The 24,389-nt window shown below is 38.6% G+C and overlaps 21 pseudogenes; all 21 read right to left on the bottom strand.

Moving 5' to 3' along the window:
- Window positions 1–69: 69 nt before the first annotated feature.
- On the bottom strand, window positions 70–188 carry LOC127937058 (uncharacterized; annotated as a pseudogene).
- A 1,011-nt stretch (window positions 189–1,199) lies between these two features.
- On the bottom strand, window positions 1,200–1,318 carry LOC127936665 (uncharacterized; annotated as a pseudogene).
- Window positions 1,319–2,104: 786 nt separating this feature from the next.
- LOC127936031 (uncharacterized) lies at window positions 2,105–2,223 on the bottom strand (annotated as a pseudogene).
- A 1,632-nt stretch (window positions 2,224–3,855) lies between these two features.
- LOC127936030 (uncharacterized) lies at window positions 3,856–3,974 on the bottom strand (annotated as a pseudogene).
- Window positions 3,975–5,047: 1,073 nt separating this feature from the next.
- LOC127937931 (uncharacterized) lies at window positions 5,048–5,166 on the bottom strand (annotated as a pseudogene).
- Window positions 5,167–6,177: 1,011 nt separating this feature from the next.
- LOC127936029 (uncharacterized) lies at window positions 6,178–6,296 on the bottom strand (annotated as a pseudogene).
- A 1,074-nt stretch (window positions 6,297–7,370) lies between these two features.
- Window positions 7,371–7,489, bottom strand: LOC127937057 (uncharacterized; annotated as a pseudogene).
- A 1,072-nt stretch (window positions 7,490–8,561) lies between these two features.
- On the bottom strand, window positions 8,562–8,680 carry LOC127937056 (uncharacterized; annotated as a pseudogene).
- A 1,012-nt stretch (window positions 8,681–9,692) lies between these two features.
- Window positions 9,693–9,811, bottom strand: LOC127936664 (uncharacterized; annotated as a pseudogene).
- A 784-nt stretch (window positions 9,812–10,595) lies between these two features.
- On the bottom strand, window positions 10,596–10,714 carry LOC127936028 (uncharacterized; annotated as a pseudogene).
- Window positions 10,715–12,346: 1,632 nt separating this feature from the next.
- LOC127936027 (uncharacterized) lies at window positions 12,347–12,465 on the bottom strand (annotated as a pseudogene).
- A 1,013-nt stretch (window positions 12,466–13,478) lies between these two features.
- On the bottom strand, window positions 13,479–13,597 carry LOC127936663 (uncharacterized; annotated as a pseudogene).
- A 785-nt stretch (window positions 13,598–14,382) lies between these two features.
- LOC127936026 (uncharacterized) lies at window positions 14,383–14,501 on the bottom strand (annotated as a pseudogene).
- Window positions 14,502–15,573: 1,072 nt separating this feature from the next.
- LOC127937930 (uncharacterized) lies at window positions 15,574–15,692 on the bottom strand (annotated as a pseudogene).
- Window positions 15,693–16,704: 1,012 nt separating this feature from the next.
- On the bottom strand, window positions 16,705–16,823 carry LOC127936662 (uncharacterized; annotated as a pseudogene).
- A 787-nt stretch (window positions 16,824–17,610) lies between these two features.
- LOC127937929 (uncharacterized) lies at window positions 17,611–17,729 on the bottom strand (annotated as a pseudogene).
- Window positions 17,730–18,792: 1,063 nt separating this feature from the next.
- Window positions 18,793–18,911, bottom strand: LOC127936025 (uncharacterized; annotated as a pseudogene).
- A 1,075-nt stretch (window positions 18,912–19,986) lies between these two features.
- Window positions 19,987–20,105, bottom strand: LOC127937054 (uncharacterized; annotated as a pseudogene).
- A 1,011-nt stretch (window positions 20,106–21,116) lies between these two features.
- Window positions 21,117–21,235, bottom strand: LOC127936661 (uncharacterized; annotated as a pseudogene).
- Window positions 21,236–22,582: 1,347 nt separating this feature from the next.
- Window positions 22,583–22,701, bottom strand: LOC127936024 (uncharacterized; annotated as a pseudogene).
- Window positions 22,702–23,715: 1,014 nt separating this feature from the next.
- On the bottom strand, window positions 23,716–23,834 carry LOC127936659 (uncharacterized; annotated as a pseudogene).
- Window positions 23,835–24,389: the final 555 nt, after the last annotated feature.

Here is a 24,389-nt window from a genome sequence, read left to right as displayed (position 1 = left end):
ATTCAGAGATCGGGCATTGACTCTATTTTTTGGCAAAATTATTATATACTAAGTGAAAAATTTCAAAAAAGCTTAGAGTACCTGGCATTCTCAGGCGGTCTCCCATCCAGGCACTAACCAGGCACAAACCTGCTTAGCTTCCGAGATCAGACAAGATCGGGCATAGCCAGGCTGGTATGGCCCTAAGCGAAGACTGCTGCAAAGAGAAGGCTATTTAAAGATCAGCCAATCTACTCGCCAGTACATTATAAAAGTAGGAAAGAAACCCCAAAAGCTTAAAGCACCTGGTATTCGTAGGCGGTCTCTCATCCAAGTACTAACCTGGCCCAAACCTGCTTTTGTTCAGAGATCGGGCATTGACTCTATTTTTTGCCAAATTTATTATATACTAAGTGAAAAAATTCCAAAAGCTTAAAGCACCTGGTATTCCTTGGCGGTCTATCATTCAAGTACTAACCAGACCTTAACCTGCTAAGATTCAGAGATCGGGCATTGACTTCTTCTTTTTTTTTTTTTTTGCAAGATTATTATATAATTCGTGAAAAATATCCAAAAATTTAAAGCACCTGGTATTCCCAGGCAGTCTCCCATCCATGTACTAACCTGGCCCAAACCTGCTTATATTCAGAGATCGGGCATTGACTCTATTTTTTGCCAAATTTATTATATACTAAGTGAAAAAATTCCAAAAGCTTTAAGCACCTGGTATTCCTAGGCGGTCTTTCAACCAAGTACTAACCAGACCTAAACCTGCTAAGATTCAGAGATCGGGCATTGACTCTATTTTTTTTTTTTTTTTGCAAGATTATTATATAATTTGTGAAAAATATCCAAAAATTTAAAGCACCTGGTATTCCCAGGCAGTCTCCCATCCATGTACTAACCTGGCCCAAACCTGCTTATATTCAGAGATCGGGCACTGACTCTATTTTTTGCCAAATTTATTATATACTAAGTGAAAAAATTCCAAAAGCTTAAAGCACCTGGTATTCCTTGGCGGTCTATCATTCAAGTACTAACCAGACCTTAACCTGCTAAGATTCAGAGATCGGGCATTGACTTCTTCTTCTGCACCTGATATTCCCAGGCAGTCTCCCATCCATGTACTAACCTGGCGCAAACCTGCTTATATTCAGAGATCGGGCATTGACTCTATTTTTTGGCAAAATTATTATATACTAAGTGAAAAATTTCAAAATAGCTTAGAGTACCTGGCATTCTCAGGCGGTCTCCCATCCAGGCACTAACCAGGCCCAAACCTGCTTAGCTTCCGAGATCAGACAAGATCGGGCATAGCCAGGCTGGTATGGCCATAAGCGAAGACTGCTGCAAAGAGAAGGCTATTTAAAGATCAGCCAATCTACTCGCCAGTACATTATAAAACTAGGAAAGAAACCCCAAAAGCTTAAAGCACCTGGTATTCCCAGGCAGTCTCCCATCCATGTACTAACCTGGCCCAAACCTGCTTATATTCAGAGATCGGGCATTGACTCTATTTTTTGCCAAATTTATTATATACTAAGTGAAAAAATTCCAAAAGCTTAAAGCACCTGGTATTCCTTGGCGGTCTCTCATCCAAGTACTAACCAGACCTAAACCTGCTAAGATTCAGAGATCGGGCATTGACTCTTTTTTTTTTTTTTGCAAGATTATTATATAATTTGTGAAAAAAATCCAAAAATTTAAAGCACCTGGTATTCCCAGGCAGTCTCCCATCCATGTACTAACCTGGCCCAAACCTGCTTATATTCAGAGATCGGGCATTGACTCTATTTGTTGCCAAATTTATTATATACTAAGTGAAAAAATTCCAAAAGCTTAAAGCACCTGGTATTCCTTGGCGGTCTCTCATCCAAGTACTAACCAGACCTAAACCTGCTAAGATTCAGAGATCGGGCATTGACTCTTTTTTTTTTTTTTTTTTTTTTTTTGCAAGATTATTATATAATTCGTGAAAAATATCCAAAAATTTAAAGCACCTGATATTCCCAGGCAGTCTCCCATCCATGTACTAACCTGGCGCAAACCTGCTTATATTCAGAGATCGGGCATTGACTCTATTTTTTGGCAAAATTATTATATACTAAGTGAAAAATTTCAAAATAGCTTAGAGTACCTGGCATTCCCAGGCGGTCTCCCATCCAGGCACTAACCAGGCCCAAACCTGCTTAGCTTCCGAGATCAGACAAGATCGGGCATAGCCAGGCTGGTATGGCCATAAGCGAAGACTGCTGCAAAGAGAAGGCTATTTAAAGATCAGCCAATCTACTCGCCAGTACATTATAAAAGTAGGAAAGAAACCCCAAAAGCTTAAAGCACCTGGTATTCCTAGGCGGTCTCTCATCCAAGTACTAACCTGGCCCAAACCTGCTTATATTCAGAGATCGGGCATTGACTCTATTTTTTGGCAAATTTATTATATACTAAGTGAAAAAATTCCAAAAGCTTAAAGCACCTGGTATTCCTTGGCGGTCTATCATTCAAGTACTAACCAGACCTTAACCTGCTAAGATTCAGAGATCGGGCATTGACTTCTTCTTTTTTTTTTTTTTTTTGCAAGATTATTATATAATTCGTGAAAAATATCCAAAAATTTAAAGCACCTGGTATTCCCAGGCAGTCTCCCATCCATGTACTAACCTGGCCCAAACCTGCTTATATTCAGAGATCGGGCATTGACTCTATTTTTTGCCAAATTTATTATATACTAAGTGAAAAAATTCCAAAAGCTTAAAGCACCTGGTATTCCTTGGCGGTCTCTCATCCAAGTACTAACTAGACCTAAACCTGCTAAAATTCAGAGATCGGGCATTGACTCTTTTTTTTTTTTTTTTGCAAGATTATTATATAATTTGTGAAAAATATCCAAAAATTTAAAGCACCTGGTATTCCCAGGCAGTCTCCCATCCATGTACTAACCTGGCCCAAACCTGCTTATATTCAGAGATCGGGCATTGACTCTATTTTTTGCCAAATTTATTATATACTAAGTGAAAAAATTCCAAAAGCTTAAAGCACCTGGTATTCCTTGGCGGTCTATCATTCAAGTACTAACCAGACCTTAACCTGCTAAGATTCAGAGATCGGGCATTGATTTCTTCTTTTTTTTTTTTTTGCAAGATTATTATATAATTCGTGAAAAATATCCAAAAATTTAAAGCACCTGGTATTCCCAGGCAGTCTCCCATCCATGTACTAACCTGGCCCAAACCTGCTTATATTCAGAGATCGGGCATTGACTCTATTTTTTGCCAAATTTATTATATACTAAGTGAAAAATTCCAAAAGCTTTAAGCACCTGGTATTCCTAGGCGGTCTTTCAACCAAGTACTAACCAGACCTAAACCTGCTAAGATTCAGAGATCGGGCATTGACTCTATTTTTTTTTTTTTTTTTGCAAGATTATTATATAATTTGTGAAAAATATCCAAAAATTTAAAGCACCTGGCATTCCCAGGCAGTCTCCCATCCATGTACTAACCTGGCCCAAACCTGCTTATATTCAGAGATCGGGCACTGACTCTATTTTTTGCCAAATTTATTATATACTAAGTGAAAAAATTCCAAAAGCTTAAAGCACCTGGTATTCCTTGGCGGTCTCTCATCCAAGTACTAACCAGACCTAAACCTGCTAAGATTCAGAGATCGGGCATTGACTCTTTTTTTTTTTTTTTTTTTTTTTGCAAGATTATTATATAATTCGTGAAAAATATCCAAAAATTTAAAGCACCTGATATTCCCAGGCAGTCTCCCATCCATGTACTAACCTGGCGCAAACCTGCTTATATTCAGAGATCGGGCATTGACTCTATTTTTTGGCAAAATTATTATATACTAAGTGAAAAATTTCAAAATAGCTTAGAGTACCTGGCATTCCCAGGCGGTCTCCCATCCAGGCACTAACCAGGCCCAAACCTGCTTAGCTTCCGAGATCAGACAAGATCGGGCATAGCCAGGCTGGTATGGCCATAAGCGAAGACTGCTGCAAAGAGAAGGCTATTTAAAGATCAGCCAATCTACTCGCCAGTACATTATAAAAGTAGGAAAGAAACCCCAAAAGCTTAAAGCACCTGGTATTCCTAGGCGGTCTCTCATCCAAGTACTAACCTGGCCCAAACCTGCTTATATTCAGAGATCGGGCATTGACTCTATTTTTTGGCAAATTTATTATATACTAAGTGAAAAAATTCCAAAAGCTTAAAGCACCTGGTATTCCTTGGCGGTCTATCATTCAAGTACTAACCAGACCTTAACCTGCTAAGATTCAGAGATCGGGCATTGACTTCTTCTTTTTTTTTTTTTTTTTTGCAAGATTATTATATAATTCGTGAAAAATATCCAAAAATTTAAAGCACCTGGTATTCCCAGGCAGTCTCCCATCCATGTACTAACCTGGCCCAAACCTGCTTATATTCAGAGATCGGGCATTGACTCTATTTTTTGCCAAATTTATTATATACTAAGTGAAAAAATTCCAAAAGCTTAAAGCACCTGGTATTCCTTGGCGGTCTCTCATCCAAGTACTAACTAGACCTAAACCTGCTAAAATTCAGAGATCGGGCATTGACTCTTTTTTTTTTTTTTTTTTTGCAAGATTATTATATAATTTGTGAAAAATATCCAAAAATTTAAAGCACCTGGTATTCCCAGGCAGTCTCCCATCCATGTACTAACCTGGCCCAAACCTGCTTATATTCAGAGATCGGGCATTGACTCTATTTTTTGCCAAATTTATTATATACTAAGTGAAAAAATTCCAAAAGCTTAAAGCACCTGGTATTCCTTGGCGGTCTCTCATCCAAGTACTAACCAGACCTAAACCTGCTAAGATTCAGAGATCGGGCATTGACTCTTTTTTTTTTTTCTTTTTTTTTGCAAGATTATTATATAATTCGTGAAAAATATCCAAAAATTTAAAGCACCTGATATTCCCAGGCAGTCTCCCATCCATGTACTAACCTGGCGCAAACCTGCTTATATTCAGAGATCGGGCATTGACTCTATTTTTTGGCAAAATTATTATATACTAAGTGAAAAATTTCAAAAAAGCTTACAGTACCTGGTATTCCCAGGCGGTCTCCCATCCAGGCACTAACCAGGCCCAAACCTGCTTAGCTTACGAGATCAGACAAGATCGGGCATAGCCAGGCTGGTATGGCCATAAGCGAAGACTGCTGCAAAGAGAAGGCTATTTAAAGATCAGCCAATCTACTCGCCAGTACATTATAAAAGTAGGAAAGAAACCCCAAAAGCTTAAAGCACCTGGTATTCCTAGGCGGTCTCTCATCCAAGTACTAACCTGGCCCAAACCTGCTTATATTCAGAGATCGGGCATTGACTCTATTTTTTGCCAAATTTATTATATACTAAGTGAAAAAATTCCAAAAGCTTAAAGCACCTGGTATTCCTTGGCGGTCTATCATTCAAGTACTAACCAGACCTTAACCTGCTAAGATTCAGAGATCGGGCATTGACTTCTTCTTTTTTTTTTTTTTTGCAAGATTATTATATAATTCGTGAAAAATATCCAAAAATTTAAAGCACCTGGTATTCCCAGGCAGTCTCCCATCCATGTACTAACCTGGCCCAAACCTGCTTATATTCAGAGATCGGGCATTGACTCTATTTTTTGCCAAATTTATTATATACTAAGTGAAAAAATTCCAAAAGCTTTAAGCACCTGGTATTCCTAGGCGGTCTTTCAACCAAGTACTAACCAGACCTAAACCTGCTAAGATTCAGAGATCGGGCATTGACTCTATTTTTTTTTTTTTTTTGCAAGATTATTATATAATTTGTGAAAAATATCCAAAAATTTAAAGCACCTGGTATTCCCAGGCAGTCTCCCATCCATGTACTAACCTGGCCCAAACCTGCTTATATTCAGAGATCGGGCACTGACTCTATTTTTTGCCAAATTTATTATATACTAAGTGAAAAAATTCCAAAAGCTTAAAGCACCTGGTATTCCTTGGCGGTCTATCATTCAAGTACTAACCAGACCTTAACCTGCTAAGATTCAGAGATCGGGCATTGACTTCTTCTTCTGCACCTGATATTCCCAGGCAGTCTCCCATCCATGTACTAACCTGGCGCAAACCTGCTTATATTCAGAGATCGGGCATTGACTCTATTTTTTGGCAAAATTATTATATACTAAGTGAAAAATTTCAAAATAGCTTAGAGTACCTGGCATTCCCAGGCGGTCTCCCATCCAGGCACTAACCAGGCCCAAACCTGCTTAGCTTCCGAGATCAGACAAGATCGGGCATAGCCAGGCTGGTATGGCCATAAGCGAAGACTGCTGCAAAGAGAAGGCTATTTAAAGATCAGCCAATCTACTCGCCAGTACATTATAAAAGTAGGAAAGAAACCCCAAAAGCTTAAAGCACCTGGTATTCCTAGGCGGTCTCTCATCCAAGTACTAACCTGGCCCAAACCTGCTTATATTCAGAGATCGGGCATTGACTCTATTTTTTGGCAAATTTATTATATACTAAGTGAAAAAATTCCAAAAGCTTAAAGCACCTGGTATTCCTTGGCGGTCTATCATTCAAGTACTAACCAGACCTTAACCTGCTAAGATTCAGAGATCGGGCATTGACTTCTTCTTTTTTTTTTTTTTTTTTGCAAGATTATTATATAATTCGTGAAAAATATCCAAAAATTTAAAGCACCTGGTATTCCCAGGCAGTCTCCCATCCATGTACTAACCTGGCCCAAACCTGCTTATATTCAGAGATCGGGCATTGACTCTATTTTTTGCCAAATTTATTATATACTAAGTGAAAAAATTCCAAAAGCTTAAAGCACCTGGTATTCCTTGGCGGTCTCTCATCCAAGTACTAACTAGACCTAAACCTGCTAAAATTCAGAGATCGGGCATTGACTCTTTTTTTTTTTTTTTTTGCAAGATTATTATATAATTTGTGAAAAATATCCAAAAATTTAAAGCACCTGGTATTCCCAGGCAGTCTCCCATCCATGTACTAACCTGGCCCAAACCTGCTTATATTCAGAGATCGGGCATTGACTCTATTTTTTGCCAAATTTATTATATACTAAGTGAAAAAATTCCAAAAGCTTAAAGCACCTGGTATTCCTTGGCGGTCTCTCATCCAAGTACTAACCAGACCTAAACCTGCTAAGATTCAGAGATCGGGCATTGACTCTTTTTTTTTTTTTTTTTTTTTTTTTGCAAGATTATTATATAATTCGTGAAAAATATCCAAAAATTTAAAGCACCTGATATTCCCAGGCAGTCTCCCATCCATGTACTAACCTGGCGCAAACCTGCTTATATTCAGAGATCGGGCATTGACTCTATTTTTTGGCAAAATTATTATATACTAAGTGAAAAATTTCAAAAAAGCTTAGAGTACCTGGCATTCTCAGGCGGTCTCCCATCCAGGCACTAACCAGGCACAAACCTGCTTAGCTTCCGAGATCAGACAAGATCGGGCATAGCCAGGCTGGTATGGCCCTAAGCGAAGACTGCTGCAAAGAGAAGGCTATTTAAAGATCAGCCAATCTACTCGCCAGTACATTATAAAAGTAGGAAAGAAACCCCAAAAGCTTAAAGCACCTGGTATTCGTAGGCGGTCTCTCATCCAAGTACTAACCTGGCCCAAACCTGCTTTTGTTCAGAGATCGGGCATTGACTCTATTTTTTGCCAAATTTATTATATACTAAGTGAAAAAATTCCAAAAGCTTAAAGCACCTGGTATTCCTTGGCGGTCTATCATTCAAGTACTAACCAGACCTTAACCTGCTAAGATTCAGAGATCGGGCATTGACTTCTTCTTTTTTTTTTTTTTTGCAAGATTATTATATAATTCGTGAAAAATATCCAAAAATTTAAAGCACCTGGTATTCCCAGGCAGTCTCCCATCCATGTACTAACCTGGCCCAAACCTGCTTATATTCAGAGATCGGGCATTGACTCTATTTTTTGCCAAATTTATTATATACTAAGTGAAAAAATTCCAAAAGCTTTAAGCACCTGGTATTCCTAGGCGGTCTTTCAACCAAGTACTAACCAGACCTAAACCTGCTAAGATTCAGAGATCGGGCATTGACTCTATTTTTTTTTTTTTTTTGCAAGATTATTATATAATTTGTGAAAAATATCCAAAAATTTAAAGCACCTGGTATTCCCAGGCAGTCTCCCATCCATGTACTAACCTGGCCCAAACCTGCTTATATTCAGAGATCGGGCACTGACTCTATTTTTTGCCAAATTTATTATATACTAAGTGAAAAAATTCCAAAAGCTTAAAGCACCTGGTATTCCTTGGCGGTCTATCATTCAAGTACTAACCAGACCTTAACCTGCTAAGATTCAGAGATCGGGCATTGACTCTTTTTTTTTTTTTTTTTTTTTTTTTGCAAGATTATTATATAATTCGTGAAAAATATCCAAAAATTTAAAGCACCTGATATTCCCAGGCAGTCTCCCATCCATGTACTAACCTGGCGCAAACCTGCTTATATTCAGAGATCGGGCATTGACTCTATTTTTTGGCAAAATTATTATATACTAAGTGAAAAATTTCAAAAAAGCTTAGAGTACCTGGCATTCTCAGGCGGTCTCCCATCCAGGCACTAACCAGGCACAAACCTGCTTAGCTTCCGAGATCAGACAAGATCGGGCATAGCCAGGCTGGTATGGCCCTAAGCGAAGACTGCTGCAAAGAGAAGGCTATTTAAAGATCAGCCAATCTACTCGCCAGTACATTATAAAAGTAGGAAAGAAACCCCAAAAGCTTAAAGCACCTGGTATTCGTAGGCGGTCTCTCATCCAAGTACTAACCTGGCCCAAACCTGCTTTTGTTCAGAGATCGGGCATTGACTCTATTTTTTGCCAAATTTATTATATACTAAGTGAAAAAATTCCAAAAGCTTAAAGCACCTGGTATTCCTTGGCGGTCTATCATTCAAGTACTAACCAGACCTTAACCTGCTAAGATTCAGAGATCGGGCATTGACTTCTTCTTTTTTTTTTTTTTTGCAAGATTATTATATAATTCGTGAAAAATATCCAAAAATTTAAAGCACCTGGTATTCCCAGGCAGTCTCCCATCCATGTACTAACCTGGCCCAAACCTGCTTATATTCAGAGATCGGGCATTGACTCTATTTTTTGCCAAATTTATTATATACTAAGTGAAAAAATTCCAAAAGCTTTAAGCACCTGGTATTCCTAGGCGGTCTTTCAACCAAGTACTAACCAGACCTAAACCTGCTAAGATTCAGAGATCGGGCATTGACTCTATTTTTTTTTTTTTTTTTGCAAGATTATTATATAATTTGTGAAAAATATCCAAAAATTTAAAGCACCTGGTATTCCCAGGCAGTCTCCCATCCATGTACTAACCTGGCCCAAACCTGCTTATATTCAGAGATCGGGCACTGACTCTATTTTTTGCCAAATTTATTATATACTAAGTGAAAAAATTCCAAAAGCTTAAAGCACCTGGTATTCCTTGGCGGTCTATCATTCAAGTACTAACCAGACCTTAACCTGCTAAGATTCAGAGATCGGGCATTGACTTCTTCTTCTGCACCTGATATTCCCAGGCAGTCTCCCATCCATGTACTAACCTGGCGCAAACCTGCTTATATTCAGAGATCGGGCATTGACTCTATTTTTTGGCAAAATTATTATATACTAAGTGAAAAATTTCAAAATAGCTTAGAGTACCTGGCATTCTCAGGCGGTCTCCCATCCAGGCACTAACCAGGCCCAAACCTGCTTAGCTTCCGAGATCAGACAAGATCGGGCATAGCCAGGCTGGTATGGCCATAAGCGAAGACTGCTGCAAAGAGAAGGCTATTTAAAGATCAGCCAATCTACTCGCCAGTACATTATAAAAGTAGGAAAGAAACCCCAAAAGCTTAAAGCACCTGGTATTCCCAGGCAGTCTCCCATCCATGTACTAACCTGGCCCAAACCTGCTTATATTCAGAGATCGGGCATTGACTCTATTTTTTGCCAAATTTATTATATACTAAGTGAAAAAATTCCAAAAGCTTAAAGCATCTGGTATTCCTTGGCGGTCTCTCATCCAAGTACTAACCAGACCTAAACCTGCTAAGATTCAGAGATCGGGCATTGACTCTTTTTTTTTTTTTTGCAAGATTATTATATAATTTGTGAAAAAAATCCAAAAATTTAAAGCACCTGGTATTCCCAGGCAGTCTCCCATCCATGTACTAACCTGGCCCAAACCTGCTTATATTCAGAGATCGGGCATTGACTCTATTTGTTGCCAAATTTATTATATACTAAGTGAAAAAATTCCAAAAGCTTAAAGCACCTGGTATTCCTTGGCGGTCTCTCATCCAAGTACTAACCAGACCTAAACCTGCTAAGATTCAGAGATCGGGCATTGACTCTTTTTTTTTTTTTTTTTTTTTTTGCAAGATTATTATATAATTCGTGAAAAATATCCAAAAATTTAAAGCACCTGATATTCCCAGGCAGTCTCCCATCCATGTACTAACCTGGCGCAAACCTGCTTATATTCAGAGATCGGGCATTGACTCTATTTTTTGGCAAAATTATTATATACTAAGTGAAAAATTTCAAAATAGCTTAGAGTACCTGGCATTCCCAGGCGGTCTCCCATCCAGGCACTAACCAGGCCCAAACCTGCTTAGCTTCCGAGATCAGACAAGATCGGGCATAGCCAGGCTGGTATGGCCATAAGCGAAGACTGCTGCAAAGAGAAGGCTATTTAAAGATCAGCCAATCTACTCGCCAGTACATTATAAAAGTAGGAAAGAAACCCCAAAAGCTTAAAGCACCTGGTATTCCTAGGCGGTCTCTCATCCAAGTACTAACCTGGCCCAAACCTGCTTATATTCAGAGATCGGGCATTGACTCTATTTTTTGGCAAATTTATTATATACTAAGTGAAAAAATTCCAAAAGCTTAAAGCACCTGGTATTCCTTGGCGGTCTATCACTCAAGTACTAACCAGACCTTAACCTGCTAAGATTCAGAGATCGGGCATTGACTTCTTCTTTTTTTTTTTTTTTTTTTGCAAGATTATTATATAATTCGTGAAAAATATCCAAAAATTTAAAGCACCTGGTATTCCCAGGCAGTCTCCCATCCATGTACTAACCTGGCCCAAACCTGCTTATATTCAGAGATCGGGCATTGACTCTATTTTTTGCCAAATTTATTATATACTAAGTGAAAAAATTCCAAAAGCTTAAAGCACCTGGTATTCCTTGGCGGTCTCTCATCCAAGTACTAACTAGACCTAAACCTGCTAAAATTCAGAGATCGGGCATTGACTCTTTTTTTTTTTTTTTTGCAAGATTATTATATAATTTGTGAAAAATATCCAAAAATTTAAAGCACCTGGTATTCCCAGGCAGTCTCCCATCCATGTACTAACCTGGCCCAAACCTGCTTATATTCAGAGATCGGGCATTGACTCTATTTTTTGCCAAATTTATTATATACTAAGTGAAAAAATTCCAAAAGCTTAAAGCACCTGGTATTCCTTGGCGGTCTATCATTCAAGTACTAACCAGACCTTAACCTGCTAAGATTCAGAGATCGGGCATTGATTTCTTCTTTTTTTTTTTTTTGCAAGATTATTATATAATTCGTGAAAAATATCCAAAAATTTAAAGCACCTGGTATTCCCAGGCAGTCTCCCATCCATGTACTAACCTGGCCCAAACCTGCTTATATTCAGAGATCGGGCATTGACTCTATTTTTTGCCAAATTTATTATATACTAAGTGAAAAATTCCAAAAGCTTTAAGCACCTGGTATTCCTAGGCGGTCTTTCAACCAAGTACTAACCAGACCTAAACCTGCTAAGATTCAGAGATCGGGCATTGACTCTATTTTTTTTTTTTTTTTTGCAAGATTATTATATAATTTGTGAAAAATATCCAAAAATTTAAAGCACCTGGCATTCCCAGGCAGTCTCCCATCCATGTACTAACCTGGCCCAAACCTGCTTATATTCAGAGATCGGGCACTGACTCTATTTTTTGCCAAATTTATTATATACTAAGTGAAAAAATTCCAAAAGCTTAAAGCACCTGGTATTCCTTGGCGGTCTCTCATCCAAGTACTAACCAGACCTAAACCTGCTAAGATTCAGAGATCGGGCATTGACTCTTTTTTTTTTTTTTTTTTTTTGCAAGATTATTATATAATTCGTGAAAAATATCCAAAAATTTAAAGCACCTGATATTCCCAGGCAGTCTCCCATCCATGTACTAACCTGGCGCAAACCTGCTTATATTCAGAGATCGGGCATTGACTCTATTTTTTGGCAAAATTATTATATACTAAGTGAAAAATTTCAAAATAGCTTAGAGTACCTGGCATTCCCAGGCGGTCTCCCATCCAGGCACTAACCAGGCCCAAACCTGCTTAGCTTCCGAGATCAGACAAGATCGGGCATAGCCAGGCTGGTATGGCCATAAGCGAAGACTGCTGCAAAGAGAAGGCTATTTAAAGATCAGCCAATCTACTCGCCAGTACATTATAAAAGTAGGAAAGAAACCCCAAAAGCTTAAAGCACCTGGTATTCCTAGGCGGTCTCTCATCCAAGTACTAACCTGGCCCAAACCTGCTTATATTCAGAGATCGGGCATTGACTCTATTTTTTGGCAAATTTATTATATACTAAGTGAAAAAATTCCAAAAGCTTAAAGCACCTGGTATTCCTTGGCGGTCTATCATTCAAGTACTAACCAGACCTTAACCTGCTAAGATTCAGAGATCGGGCATTGACTTCTTCTTTTTTTTTTTTTTTTTTGCAAGATTATTATATAATTCGTGAAAAATATCCAAAAATTTAAAGCACCTGGTATTCCCAGGCAGTCTCCCATCCATGTACTAACCTGGCCCAAACCTGCTTATATTCAGAGATCGGGCATTGACTCTATTTTTTGCCAAATTTATTATATACTAAGTGAAAAAATTCCAAAAGCTTAAAGCACCTGGTATTCCTTGGCGGTCTCTCATCCAAGTACTAACTAGACCTAAACCTGCTAAAATTCAGAGATCGGGCATTGACTCTTTTTTTTTTTTTTTTTGCAAGATTATTATATAATTTGTGAAAAATATCCAAAAATTTAAAGCACCTGGTATTCCCAGGCAGTCTCCCATCCATGTACTAACCTGGCCCAAACCTGCTTATATTCAGAGATCGGGCATTGACTCTATTTTTTGCCAAATTTATTATATACTAAGTGAAAAAATTCCAAAAGCTTAAAGCACCTGGTATTCCTTGGCGGTCTCTCATCCAAGTACTAACCAGACCTTAACCTGCTAAGATTCAGAGATCGGGCATTGACTTCTTCTTCTGCACCTGATATTCCCAGGCAGTCTCCCATCCATGTACTAACCTGGCGCAAACCTGCTTATATTCAGAGATCGGGCATTGACTCTATTTTTTGGCAAAATTATTATATACTAAGTGAAAAATTTCAAAATAGCTTAGAGTACCTGGCATTCTCAGGCGGTCTCCCATCCAGGCACTAACCAGGCCCAAACCTGCTTAGCTTCCGAGATCAGACAAGATCGGGCATAGCCAGGCTGGTATGGCCATAAGCGAAGACTGCTGCAAAGAGAAGGCTATTTAAAGATCAGCCAATCTACTCGCCAGTACATTATAAAAGTAGGAAAGAAACCCCAAAAGCTTAAAGCACCTGGTATTCCCAGGCAGTCTCCCATCCATGTACTAACCTGGCCCAAACCTGCTTATATTCAGAGATCGGGCATTGACTCTATTTTTTGCCAAATTTATTATATACTAAGTGAAAAAATTCCAAAAGCTTAAAGCACCTGGTATTCCTTGGGGGTCTCTCATCCAAGTACTAACCAGACCTAAACCTGCTAAGATTCAGAGATCGGGCATTGACTCTTTTTTTTTTTTTTGCAAGATTATTATATAATTTGTGAAAAAAATCCAAAAATTTAAAGCACCTGGTATTCCCAGGCAGTCTCCCATCCATGTACTAACCTGGCCCAAACCTGCTTATATTCAGAGATCGGGCATTGACTCTATTTGTTGCCAAATTTATTATATACTAAGTGAAAAAATTCCAAAAGCTTAAAGCACCTGGTATTCCTTGGCGGTCTCTCATCCAAGTACTAACCAGACCTAAACCTGCTAAGATTCAGAGATCGGGCATTGACTCTTTTTTTTTTTTTTTTTTTTTTTTGCAAGATTATTATATAATTCGTGAAAAATATCCAAAAATTTAAAGCACCTGATATTCCCAGGCAGTCTCCCATCCATGTACTAACCTGGCGCAAACCTGCTTATATTCAGAGATCGGGCATTGACTCTATTTTTTGGCAAAATTATTATATACTAAGTGAAAAATTTCAAAATAGCTTAGAGTACCTGGCATTCCCAGGCGGTCTCCCATCCAGGCACTAACCAGGCCCAAACCTGCTTAGCTTCCGAGATCAGACAAGATCGGGCATAGCCAGGCTGGTATGGCCATAAGCGAAGACTGCTGCAAAGAGAAGGCTATTTAAAGATCAGCCAATCTACTCGCCAGTACATTATAAAAGTAGGAAAGAAACCCCAAAAGCTTAAAGCACCTGGTATTCCTAGGCGGTCTCTCATCCAAGTACTAACCTGGCCCAAACCTGCTTATATTCAGAGATCGGGCATTGACTCTATTTTTTGGCAAATTTATTATATACTAAGTGAAAAAATTCCAAAAGCTTAAAGCACCTGGTATTCCTTGGCGGTCTATCATTCAAGTACTAACCAGACCTTAACCTGCTAAGATTCAGAGATCGGGCATTGACTTCTTCTTTTTTTTTTTTTTTTTTTGCAAGATTATTATATAATTCGTGAAAAATATCCAAAAATTTAAAGCACCTGGTATTCCCAGGCAGTCTCCCATCCATGTACTAACCTGGCCCAAACCTGCTTATATTCAGAGATCGGGCATTGACTCTATTTTTTGCCAAATTTATTATATACTAAGTGAAAAAATTCCAAAAGCTTAAAGCACCTGGTATTCCTTGGCGGTCTCTCATCCAAGTACTAACTAGACCTAAACCTGCTAAAATTCAGAGATCGGGCATTGACTCTTTTTTTTTTTTTTTTTGCAAGATTATTATATAATTTGTGAAAAATATCCAAAAAATTAAAGCACCTGGTATTCCCAGGCAGTCTCCCATCCATGTACTAACCTGGCCCAAACCTGCTTATATTCAGAGATCGGGCATTGACTCTATTTTTTGCCAAATTTATTATATACTAAGTGAAAAAATTCCAAAAGCTTAAAGCACCTGGTATTCCTTGGCGGTCTCTCATCCAAGTACTAACCAGACCTAAACCTGCTAAGATTCAGAGATCGGGCATTGACTCTTTTTTTTTTTTCTTTTTTTTTGCAAGATTATTATATAATTCGTGAAAAATATCCAAAAATTTAAAGCACCTGATATTCCCAGGCAGTCTCCCATCCATGTACTAACCTGGCGCAAACCTGCTTATATTCAGAGATCGGGCATTGACTCTATTTTTTGGCAAAATTATTATATACTAAGTGAAAAATTTCAAAAAAGCTTACAGTACCTGGTATTCCCAGGCGGTCTCCCATCCAGGCACTAACCAGGCCCAAACCTGCTTAGCTTACGAGATCAGACAAGATCGGGCATAGCCAGGCTGGTATGGCCATAAGCGAAGACTGCTGCAAAGAGAAGGCTATTTAAAGATCAGCCAATCTACTCGCCAGTACATTATAAAAGTAGGAAAGAAACCCCAAAAGCTTAAAGCACCTGGTATTCCTAGGCGGTCTCTCATCCAAGTACTAACCTGGCCCAAACCTGCTTATATTCAGAGATCGGGCATTGACTCTATTTTTTGCCAAATTTATTATATACTAAGTGAAAAAATTCCAAAAGCTTAAAGCACCTGGTATTCCTTGGCGGTCTATCATTCAAGTACTAACCAGACCTTAACCTGCTAAGATTCAGAGATCGGGCATTGACTTCTTCTTTTTTTTTTTTTTTTGCAAGATTATTATATAATTCGTGAAAAATATCCAAAAATTTAAAGCACCTGGTATTCCCAGGCAGTCTCCCATCCATGTACTAACCTGGCCCAAACCTGCTTATATTCAGAGATCGGGCATTGACTCTATTTTTTGCCAAATTTATTATATACTAAGTGAAAAAATTCCAAAAGCTTTAAGCACCTGGTATTCCTAGGCGGTCTTTCAACCAAGTACTAACCAGACCTAAACCTGCTAAGATTCAGAGATCGGGCATTGACTCTATTTTTTTTTTTTTTTTGCAAGATTATTATATAATTTGTGAAAAATATCCAAAAATTTAAAGCACCTGGTATTCCCAGGCAGTCTCCCATCCATGTACTAACCTGGCCCAAACCTGCTTATATTCAGAGATCGGGCACTGACTCTATTTTTTGCCAAATTTATTATATACTAAGTGAAAAAATTCCAAAAGCTTAAAGCACCTGGTATTCCTTGGCGGTCTATCATTCAAGTACTAACCAGACCTTAACCTGCTAAGATTCAGAGATCGGGCATTGACTTCTTCTTCTGCACCTGATATTCCCAGGCAGTCTCCCATCCATGTACTAACCTGGCGCAAACCTGCTTATATTCAGAGATCGGGCATTGACTCTATTTTTTGGCAAAATTATTATATACTAAGTGAAAAATTTCAAAATAGCTTAGAGTACCTGGCATTCTCAGGCGGTCTCCCATCCAGGCACTAACCAGGCCCAAACCTGCTTAGCTTCCGAGATCAGACAAGATCGGGCATAGCCAGGCTGGTATGGCCATAAGCGAAGACTGCTGCAAAGAGAAGGCTATTTAAAGATCAGCCAATCTACTCGCCAGTACATTATAAAAGTAGGAAAGAAACCCCAAAAGCTTAAAGCACCTGGTATTCCCAGGCAGTCTCCCATCCATGTACTAACCTGGCCCAAACCTGCTTATATTCAGAGATCGGGCATTGACTCTATTTTTTGCCAAATTTATTATATACTAAGTGAAAAAATTCCAAAAGCTTAAAGCACCTGGTATTCCTTGGCGGTCTCTCATCCAAGTACTAACCAGACCTAAACCTGCTAAGATTCAGAGATCGGGCATTGACTCTTTTTTTTTTTTTTTGCAAGATTATTATATAATTTGTGAAAAAAATCCAAAAATTTAAAGCACCTGGTATTCCCAGGCAGTCTCCCATCCATGTACTAACCTGGCCCAAACCTGCTTATATTCAGAGATCGGGCATTGACTCTATTTGTTGCCAAATTTATTATATACTAAGTGAAAAAATTCCAAAAGCTTAAAGCACCTGGTATTCCTTGGCGGTCTCTCATCCAAGTACTAACCAGACCTAAACCTGCTAAGATTCAGAGATCGGGCATTGACTCTTTTTTTTTTTTTTTTTTTTTTTTTGCAAGATTATTATATAATTCGTGAAAAATATCCAAAAATTTAAAGCACCTGATATTCCCAGGCAGTCTCCCATCCATGTACTAACCTGGCGCAAACCTGCTTATATTCAGAGATCGGGCATTGACTCTATTTTTTGGCAAAATTATTATATACTAAGTGAAAAATTTCAAAAAAGCTTACAGTACCTGGTATTCCCAGGCGGTCTCCCATCCAGGCACTAACCAGGCCCAAACCTGCTTAGCTTACGAGATCAGACAAGATCGGGCATAGCCAGGCTGGTATGGCCATAAGCGAAGACTGCTGCAAAGAGAAGGCTATTTAAAGATCAGCCAATCTACTCGCCAGTACATTATAAAAGTAGGAAAGAAACCCCAAAAGCTTAAAGCACCTGGTATTCCTAGGCGGTCTCTCATCCAAGTACTAACCTGGCCCAAACCTGCTTATATTCAGAGATCGGGCATTGACTCTATTTTTTGCCAAATTTATTATATACTAAGTGAAAAAATTCCAAAAGCTTAAAGCACCTGGTATTCCTTGGCGGTCTATCATTCAAGTACTAACCAGACCTTAACCTGCTAAGATTCAGAGATCGGGCATTGATTTCTTCTTTTTTTTTTTTTGCAAGATTATTATATAATTCGTGAAAAATATCCAAAAATTTAAAGCACCTGGTATTCCCAGGCAGTCTCCCATCCATGTACTAACCTGGCCCAAACCTGCTTATATTCAGAGATCGGGCATTGACTCTATTTTTTGCCAAATTTATTATATACTAAGTGAAAAATTCCAAAAGCTTTAAGCACCTGGTATTCCTAGGCGGTCTTTCAACCAAGTACTAACCAGACCTAAACCTGCTAAGATTCAGAGATCGGGCATTGACTCTATTTTTTTTTTTTTTTTTGCAAGATTATTATATAATTTGTGAAAAATATCCAAAAATTTAAAGCACCTGGCATTCCCAGGCAGTCTCCCATCCATGTACTAACCTGGCCCAAACCTGCTTATATTCAGAGATCGGGCACTGACTCTATTTTTTGCCAAATTTATTATATACTAAGTGAAAAAATTCCAAAAGCTTAAAGCACCTGGTATTCCTTGGCGGTCTCTCATCCAAGTACTAACCAGACCTAAACCTGCTAAGATTCAGAGATCGGGCATTGACTCTTTTTTTTTTTTTTTTTTGCAAGATTATTATATAATTCGTGAAAAATATCCAAAAATTTAAAGCACCTGATATTCCCAGGCAGTCTCCCATCCATGTACTAACCTGGCGCAAACCTGCTTATATTCAGAGATCGGGCATTGACTCTATTTTTTGGCAAAATTATTATATACTAAGTGAAAAATTTCAAAATAGCTTAGAGTACCTGGCATTCCCAGGCGGTCTCCCATCCAGGCACTAACCAGGCCCAAACCTGCTTAGCTTCCGAGATCAGACAAGATCGGGCATAGCCAGGCTGGTATGGCCATAAGCGAAGACTGCTGCAAAGAGAAGGCTATTTAAAGATCAGCCAATCTACTCGCCAGTACATTATAAAAGTAGGAAAGAAACCCCAAAAGCTTAAAGCACCTGGTATTCCTAGGCGGTCTCTCATCCAAGTACTAACCTGGCCCAAACCTGCTTATATTCAGAGATCGGGCATTGACTCTATTTTTTGGCAAATTTATTATATACTAAGTGAAAAAATTCCAAAAGCTTAAAGCACCTGGTATTCCTTGGCGGTCTATCATTCAAGTACTAACCAGACCTTAACCTGCTAAGATTCAGAGATCGGGCATTGACTTCTTCTTTTTTTTTTTTTTTTTTGCAAGATTATTATATAATTCGTGAAAAATATCCAAAAATTTAAAGCACCTGGTATTCCCAGGCAGTCTCCCATCCATGTACTAACCTGGCCCAAACCTGCTTATATTCAGAGATCGGGCATTGACTCTATTTTTTGCCAAATTTATTATATACTAAGTGAAAAAATTCCAAAAGCTTAAAGCACCTGGTATTCCTTGGCGGTCTCTCATCCAAGTACTAACTAGACCTAAACCTGCTAAAATTCAGAGATCGGGCATTGACTCTTTTTTTTTTTTTTTTTTGCAAGATTATTATATAATTTGTGAAAAATATCCAAAAATTTAAAGCACCTGGTATTCCCAGGCAGTCTCCCATCCATGTACTAACCTGGCCCAAACCTGCTTATATTCAGAGATCGGGCATTGACTCTATTTTTTGCCAAATTTATTATATACTAAGTGAAAAAATTCCAAAAGCTTAAAGCACCTGGTATTCCTTGGCGGTCTCTCATCCAAGTACTAACCAGACCTAAACCTGCTAAGATTCAGAGATCGGGCATTGACTCTTTTTTTTTTTTTTTTTTTTTTTTTGCAAGATTATTATATAATTCGTGAAAAATATCCAAAAATTTAAAGCACCTGATATTCCCAGGCAGTCTCCCATCCATGTACTAACCTGGCGCAAACCTGCTTATATTCAGAGATCGGGCATTGACTCTATTTTTTGGCAAAATTATTATATACTAAGTGAAAAATTTCAAAAAAGCTTAGAGTACCTGGCATTCTCAGGCGGTCTCCCATCCAGGCACTAACCAGGCACAAACCTGCTTAGCTTCCGAGATCAGACAAGATCGGGCATAGCCAGGCTGGTATGGCCCTAAGCGAAGACTGCTGCAAAGAGAAGGCTATTTAAAGATCAGCCAATCTACTCGCCAGTACATTATAAAAGTAGGAAAGAAACCCCAAAAGCTTAAAGCACCTGGTATTCGTAGGCGGTCTCTCATCCAAGTACTAACCTGGCCCAAACCTGCTTTTGTTCAGAGATCGGGCATTGACTCTATTTTTTGCCAAATTTATTATATACTAAGTGAAAAAATTCCAAAAGCTTAAAGCACCTGGTATTCCTTGGCGGTCTATCATTCAAGTACTAACCAGACCTTAACCTGCTAAGATTCAGAGATCGGGCATTGACTTCTTCTTTTTTTTTTTTTTTGCAAGATTATTATATAATTCGTGAAAAATATCCAAAAATTTAAAGCACCTGGTATTCCCAGGCAGTCTCCCATCCATGTACTAACCTGGCCCAAACCTGCTTATATTCAGAGATCGGGCATTGACTCTATTTTTTGCCAAATTTATTATATACTAAGTGAAAAAATTCCAAAAGCTTTAAGCACCTGGTATTCCTAGGCGGTCTTTCAACCAAGTACTAACCAGACCTAAACCTGCTAAGATTCAGAGATCGGGCATTGACTCTATTTTTTTTTTTTTTTTGCAAGATTATTATATAATTTGTGAAAAATATCCAAAAATTTAAAGCACCTGGTATTCCCAGGCAGTCTCCCATCCATGTACTAACCTGGCCCAAACCTGCTTATATTCAGAGATCGGGCACTGACTCTATTTTTTGCCAAATTTATTATATACTAAGTGAAAAAATTCCAAAAGCTTAAAGCACCTGGTATTCCTTGGCGGTCTATCATTCAAGTACTAACCAGACCTTAACCTGCTAAGATTCAGAGATCGGGCATTGACTTCTTCTTCTGCACCTGATATTCCCAGGCAGTCTCCCATCCATGTACTAACCTGGCGCAAACCTGCTTATATTCAGAGATCGGGCATTGACTCTATTTTTTGGCAAAATTATTATATACTAAGTGAAAAATTTCAAAATAGCTTAGAGTACCTGGCATTCTCAGGCGGTCTCCCATCCAGGCACTAACCAGGCCCAAACCTGCTTAGCTTCCGAGATCAGACAAGATCGGGCATAGCCAGGCTGGTATGGCCATAAGCGAAGACTGCTGCAAAGAGAAGGCTATTTAAAGATCAGCCAATCTACTCGCCAGTACATTATAAAAGTAGGAAAGAAACCCCAAAAGCTTAAAGCACCTGGTATTCCCAGGCAGTCTCCCATCCATGTACTAACCTGGCCCAAACCTGCTTATATTCAGAGATCGGGCATTGACTCTATTTTTTGCCAAATTTATTATATACTAAGTGAAAAAATTCCAAAAGCTTAAAGCACCTGGTATTCCTTGGCGGTCTCTCATCCAAGTACTAACTAGACCTAAACCTGCTAAAATTCAGAGATCGGGCATTGACTCTTTTTTTTTTTTTTTTGCAAGATTATTATATAATTTGTGAAAAATATCCAAAAATTTAAAGCACCTGGTATTCCCAGGCAGTCTCCCATCCATGTACTAACCTGGCCCAAACCTGCTTATATTCAGAGATCGGGCATTGACTCTATTTTTTGCCAAATTTATTATATACTAAGTGAAAAAATTCCAAAAGCTTAAAGCACCTGGTATTCCTTGGCGGTCTATCATTCAAGTACTAACCAGACCTTAACCTGCTAAGATTCAGAGATCGGGCATTGATTTCTTCTTTTTTTTTTTTTTGCAAGATTATTATATAATTCGTGAAAAATATCCAAAAATTTAAAGCACCTGGTATTCCCAGGCAGTCTCCCATCCATGTACTAACCTGGCCCAAACCTGCTTATATTCAGAGATCGGGCATTGACTCTATTTTTTGCCAAATTTATTATATACTAAGTGAAAAATTCCAAAAGCTTTAAGCACCTGGTATTCCTAGGCGGTCTTTCAACCAAGTACTAACCAGACCTAAACCTGCTAAGATTCAGAGATCGGGCATTGACTCTATTTTTTTTTTTTTTTTTGCAAGATTATTATATAATTTGTGAAAAATATCCAAAAATTTAAAGCACCTGGCATTCCCAGGCAGTCTCCCATCCATGTACTAACCTGGCCCAAACCTGCTTATATTTAGAGATCGGGCACTGACTCTATTTTTTGCCAAATTTATTATATACTAAGTGAAAAAATTCCAAAAGCTTAAAGCACCTGGTATTCCTTGGCGGTCTCTCATCCAAGTACTAACCAGACCTAAACCTGCTAAGATTCAGAGATCGGGCATTGACTCTTTTTTTTTTTTTTTTTTTTTTGCAAGATTATTATATAATTCGTGAAAAATATCCAAAAATTTAAAGCACCTGATATTCCCAGGCAGTCTCCCATCCATGTACTAACCTGGCGCAAACCTGCTTATATTCAGAGATCGGGCATTGACTCTATTTTTTGGCAAAATTATTATATACTAAGTGAAAAATTTCAAAATAGCTTAGAGTACCTGGCATTCCCAGGCGGTCTCCCATCCAGGCACTAACCAGGCCCAAACCTGCTTAGCTTCCGAGATCAGACAAGATCGGGCATAGCCAGGCTGGTATGGCCATAAGCGAAGACTGCTGCAAAGAGAAGGCTATTTAAAGATCAGCCAATCTACTCGCCAGTACATTATAAAAGTAGGAAAGAAACCCCAAAAGCTTAAAGCACCTGGTATTCCTAGGCGGTCTCTCATCCAAGTACTAACCTGGCCCAAACCTGCTTATATTCAGAGATCGGGCATTGACTCTATTTTTTGGCAAATTTATTATATACTAAGTGAAAAAATTCCAAAAGCTTAAAGCACCTGGTATTCCTTGGCGGTCTATCATTCAAGTACTAACCAGACCTTAACCTGCTAAGATTCAGAGATCGGGCATTGACTTCTTCTTTTTTTTTTTTTTTTTTGCAAGATTATTATATAATTCGTGAAAAATATCCAAAAATTTAAAGCACCTGGTATTCCCAGGCAGTCTCCCATCCATGTACTAACCTGGCCCAAACCTGCTTATATTCAGAGATCGGGCATTGACTCTATTTTTTGCCAAATTTATTATATACTAAGTGAAAAAATTCCAAAAGCTTAAAGCACCTGGTATTCCTTGGCGGTCTCTCATCCAAGTACTAACTAGACCTAAACCTGCTAAAATTCAGAGATCGGGCATTGACTCTTTTTTTTTTTTTTTTTTGCAAGATTATTATATAATTTGTGAAAAATATCCAAAAATTTAAAGCACCTGGTATTCCCAGGCAGTCTCCCATCCATGTACTAACCTGGCCCAAACCTGCTTATATTCAGAGATCGGGCATTGACTCTATTTTTTGCCAAATTTATTATATACTAAGTGAAAAAATTCCAAAAGCTTAAAGCACCTGGTATTCCTTGGCGGTCTCTCATCCAAGTACTAACCAGACCTTAACCTGCTAAGATTCAGAGATCGGGCATTGACTTCTTCTTCTGCACCTGATATTCCCAGGCAGTCTCCCATCCATGTACTAACCTGGCGCAAACCTGCTTATATTCAGAGATCGGGCATTGACTCTATTTTTTGGCAAAATTATTATATACTAAGTGAAAAATTTCAAAATAGCTTAGAGTACCTGGCATTCTCAGGCGGTCTCCCATCCAGGCACTAACCAGGCCCAAACCTGCTTAGCTTCCGAGATCAGACAAGATCGGGCATAGCCAGGCTGGTATGGCCATAAGCGAAGACTGCTGCAAAGAGAAGGCTATTTAAAGATCAGCCAATCTACTCGCCAGTACATTATAAAAGTAGGAAAGAAACCCCAAAAGCTTAAAGCACCTGGTATTCCCAGGCAGTCTCCCATCCATGTACTAACCTGGCCCAAACCTGCTTATATTCAGAGATCGGGCATTGACTCTATTTTTTGCCAAATTTATTATATACTAAGTGAAAAAATTCCAAAAGCTTAAAGCACCTGGTATTCCTTGGGGGTCTCTCATCCAAGTACTAACCAGACCTAAACCTGCTAAGATTCAGAGATCGGGCATTGACTCTTTTTTTTTTTTTTGCAAGATTATTATATAATTTGTGAAAAAAATCCAAAAATTTAAAGCACCTGGTATTCCCAGGCAGTCTCCCATCCATGTACTAACCTGGCCCAAACCTGCTTATATTCAGAGATCGGGCATTGACTCTATTTGTTGCCAAATTTATTATATACTAAGTGAAAAAATTCCAAAAGCTTAAAGCACCTGGTATTCCTTGGCGGTCTCTCATCCAAGTACTAACCAGACCTAA

The sequence above is a fragment of the Carassius gibelio genome, chromosome A19 (genome assembly GCF_023724105.1).
Source record: "Carassius gibelio isolate Cgi1373 ecotype wild population from Czech Republic chromosome A19, carGib1.2-hapl.c, whole genome shotgun sequence".
NCBI classification, from domain to species: Eukaryota; Metazoa; Chordata; class Actinopteri; order Cypriniformes; family Cyprinidae; genus Carassius; species Carassius gibelio.
Note: the sequence above shows the minus strand (reverse complement) of the source record. Positions and strands in the feature narration are given on the sequence as shown.